The 4,724-nt window shown below is 30.4% G+C and overlaps 1 long non-coding RNA gene across 1 annotated transcript; it reads left to right on the top strand.

Moving 5' to 3' along the window:
* Positions 1-1,919, top strand: LOC124529909. The gene is made up of 3 exons (XR_006966443.1): positions 1-24; positions 1,048-1,146; positions 1,849-1,919. It is a non-coding gene; the product is annotated as an uncharacterized LOC124529909 (long non-coding RNA).
* Positions 1,920-4,724: the final 2,805 nt, after the last annotated feature.

Below are 4,724 nucleotides of genomic sequence, written 5' to 3'. Positions count from 1 at the left end.
AAATGGCGTCTTCTGTTTGATAGAGTAAGTTTGGAGATTTTTATTAATGTTCACTCATTTTATTTTCGCGATAGGATAAGATTAAAATAAAAAATTGACATATTCGATTCACCTGAGGTTCTATCATCGCTTGTTTAGCTACCTGTTTTTATTGAAATGAGTATGAAATCACGCATCAAATATAGAACATGATCAAATAAACGACATAATGTTTATAATTTATATAAATAGATATATTTTATTAGCTAAATTAATTTTGAATATATTACTTTGACGTAAATTTATGATCAATAAATAAATAATAATTTCAGTGCCGTATTTTTGTAGCGTGATAACGATAAGTAGGTTATACTTATATATGTACATTTATAAAAGTATTATATTGTTATGATCCTTTGAAAAAATCGGAATAAATTTTTCAGAACAAATGCAAAAGTAATATTGTGTAAGACAAAGAGGGAAATATTTTTAGGACAATTATTAAAATATCGTATATTTTATGTAATAAGTAAGTAACTTATTTTACTAATTCAATGACAATGGTGTACCTAAAATGATTTTATTTATATTTTTGTAGAAAATTGGTGTAACAAATCGACGTCACTTTCATAAAGTATTTGACGCATACCATAAACAAAAGAGTTGAGGCACCGCATATTTAAGTATCGTTTACGATGTAGAAATGAATTTTGAAGAAATTTTTTTTTGCCTGATTAAAATGTACAGAAGCGGGATACAAAAAGTTTTATAAGCAGATAAAAAGAGGCGGTAGCGCCGCGGATCAAACGATGTCTTGTCACGTAGGGAACATTGAGATAATACTACTGCTCAGATAGGGCGCTTTATTTTTTTTGCCTTCTTCTTTTTAGAAATGGACAAAATTATTATAACAATATTATACACATAATAATGCAAAGTCCTGGAACGTTCGGTTATTATGACGTTTCAGATGCTCCGTTGAAAACTAAAATGGCTGGATACGTGACCGCATTGAATGTTGTAGGTGTGAATATTATATTAACGATTATATACGTTCGTTATCTGCAGTTTGATCCGGAGGGTTTCGGCGAGATTCCGTGGCCAGACTTCCTACAGACACTTCAACATCCTGATTTTATAGCGCAGGTGCAACCCCACAAGCGTGAGGTAAATACACAAAAGCAACATAAAAGATTATAAAAAACCTAATATTTAAAGAGCGAATATGGTTTAATCAATTTAAAATAAAGAAGCAGAGTTCCGCTAATCCAAACTGTTTCTGTTGAGATACTTTTAAAACTCGTCGGTATTATAAACTTTCATCAGAAATGTTAAATTGAAATATACTTGGGGGATGTTTTCGTGCTAGCCCATCTGTAATTTGTCTTGTATACTTAGTATTGTAGTATTCCGGTGTAAAGGATGAGTGAACCAGTGTATATAGCTACAGACACAATGCACATAACACGCATAACCTTATTCTCTAAGTTAGTGGTTTATTGACGTTGTAAGTGATAAATATTAATAATACTTGTTAATATTTCTTTTAGCGCCATTATCTTTTGCCAATGGAGATTACTAACATATGGACCATTTTCCAATTATAAATAAAATAAAATATTATTAAAATCATATGTTAAAGTTAACGAAGTATTTTTTTTAATTAGTCTTGTCTTTTAACGAGATAAATCCTGTTAAACGCTAGTCCGGCTAGTCGAAGTCCGGATTACCAGAACGGACTACCAGCTGTATTTGTTTGAAAGTTAAAATATACAATATCGATCCAATTTCTTTGTCTGTCTTCCTAATGCATTTGCACCATTTTTTAAAATGTTAAACAGGTCATAAGTATGGTATCCTTTTTTTCAGATACTGTTAGATAAAGCTCGTAGTGCGACTAGTCCAGCAATCACTTTCCAAGAATTCGTAAATGTGGTAAGTACATATCATTTAATTAACAATTATTTAAGTTAACACAATATAATGTCAATAATATTATTAAATAATAATTACTACTATAATAATAATTACTTTTACGACTACTTTTTTATGAATGTTTCGGGTTACATTATAAGTATGTATTGGTTAAAAAACCGTACTCTTTCTTTTATTTAAATCTATGCTTTGAGCAGTTTGTTTTCCTATTTACAGTTTTTACTTAGTGCATCAAATGTATAATCATGTGACTGATACATAATCTGATCTATCGCAGTGTTAGGACGATACTGACATAAATAAATATGTTTTATTAAATCACGACCAGAATGATCTAGAACAGCTTAGATCACATAAACGGCGATTAATTTACAAACCATCAAATACATATAGTATGTACGACGATAGAATCTCGCCTATCTATCATACTCATACAAATCAAACTTCCTTTTGTTATCTTACTTATTCTGTATAAATAAGATACTTTGTTCTGACGCATTTTGGCCTAAACAGTCAGTCGCATGTTAGGCGTATTCATATCATTCATTCATTCGTGTTATCGAGCACAAGTTTGTGCAAGCACAAATATACTCTGTATCCCCGCACTCTGATGTGATGGAATGATCGATCCGTCACGTCCAACAACAGCTTAGTGGCAACACCAACGGCTCTATGTGACTTCTAAGGCACGAGAACGTGTAAATATTGCCACGTTTAGATTCCGGACTGTAACTGACACTTTTCGATCAGAAACGCCAATAACTTTATATTGTTTGCTGAGATTTAAAACCAGGACTACGTGACCTTATAAGTTAGCCATTGAAACGAGAAGGCCGCAATAGTCATTGTATATAAGTGCATATTATAATACATAAATATTAATAATCTAGTGATGAGGCAGAATCCTTAAAATTCTTTCATTTGTCGGATAAAGTGAGGTCGTTATATAACCCATAGCGCCGTCCTCGTTATACAAGACAACTAAATTAAGATCCAAACGCCGATTGCGTTTAGCTTGCGCACGTTGAAAAAAGTGAGTCTTGATAACAAACTATACCAAAAAACGTTTTAATCAACTAAGACAAGGAAAACTAAACGTAAACGAAAAAGTTACGAAAATAAAACGCGTTAGGAGAGGGTCCGCGTTCTTATCGGGTCTTTACCGTCGCACCTCGAAATAAGACAAGTTTCAGTACGATTTATTAGACGGACATTTATTTTGTTTACTAAAATATATTATCTTAAACGCGTATTAACATTGAGCATGATCGTTAATTATTTCTTGTCAAGAAAGTTCTTAAAAAGCTACCTACCTACCTATTTAGTTATTTGTTTAAAAAAAATAAAGTTTATATTTTATAATTTATACTGGAATTACTTGAAGTAAATAAATGAAATGTTTATACCAAATTAAAATGTATTTATATCTTTATTGAATCACATAAAGTTAATAAATGAGGTAATGGTAATGGCTCTTTTAATATAAAAATACCCAAACTTATAAATCTCGTCATGATCGTAAAATTAAACTTGTCACGATGATCAGATAAAAGGTTTCAAGTTAATTTAAGAGGCGTTTTAAAATAATTAGACGGAATGATTAAGGCGCATACATCACTATAATGTCAAACGCAAGGTTACCCTCGATTAATTATACGGGTACATTTCCAGCAATATTTGCATAAAGGAATCTTAAGAAGCGCTTAATTATGTCGACCAAAAGTGCCCCGTAAATTATTACCATCGCAGGCACGCGGTATAAAAATTAAGTTATTCGGTATTTCAAGAAGATTGAAAAACGTATCTTACGCCTTATGTTAAATTATAACTTTTAGAAAATTGTAAGCATGTTTAAATATATTGTTAGTATAATTTTAAATATCCTAATTGTAATGAAAGCATAATATGGAGTAATATACGAATTATATATATAATTACTAATGCAATTGGTAGATTTCATTGATTTCTTACATATTTATCGTTTCGTATATATTGATAAAAAAACTTCTTTAAAAAATTTTATTGTTATTAAACAAAATAATAAATACGTTTCAACACAATAAGTTTTTCGATACATGTTTGTTAAGTTGATGTATTTATTAATTTAATTTTCTTAAAATATTTTATATAATAGAGGATAAATAAAAAAAATGTGTTTGTTTTAATGTTACTAATAAAATGACATCGTTAAGTTGACATAAAACGGTTAACATTATCGAGGGTAACGTTTATGATGTTAAGGCACCTTAAATAAAATAAAATAAAATTATGAAGGTCTGCACTGACGACATCCATTGTCGTCTTCTGGATATAATTTCTTAGTCGCATCAAAAATCTTTTGCGTACAATTGTATAGATAATCGTAAATCAAAATTAAATTCGACGTATAAAGACACAACGAGGGACAGTGGAGGCTCGTGGGCGTCTGTGATGCAGCATTCTTATGCTAATCCGACGATCCACATTCGAACGGGGTGGGCCAAATTGTTATTTATATTGTCACCTCCTCTTTTTTGTTTGAACTTACCAAAACTCCTCGAGTAAATTACTGTCTGACTTCATTTCGATATTTCATATTCTAAATCTCTTTTTGTACATCATTATACTTTAGAGAGCATACGTATATATAAGTATACGTTTGTATCGCTGGGTATAAAGATTCATTGAACGATATACATATTTCCATATTTTATTGTTTTTGTAAACATGAAGTCTCTATAAAATATTTTTATTATAGGTTAGTTACGCTACAAAAATAGATGATGAATGTTAAAATGTTGACTTGTGTTAAGTTCTTAGGGAAATTGGAC

Source organism: Vanessa cardui, chromosome 5 (assembly GCF_905220365.1).
Source record: "Vanessa cardui chromosome 5, ilVanCard2.1, whole genome shotgun sequence".
Lineage (NCBI taxonomy): Eukaryota > Metazoa > Arthropoda > Insecta > Lepidoptera > Nymphalidae > Vanessa > Vanessa cardui.
Note: the sequence above shows the minus strand (reverse complement) of the source record. Positions and strands in the feature narration are given on the sequence as shown.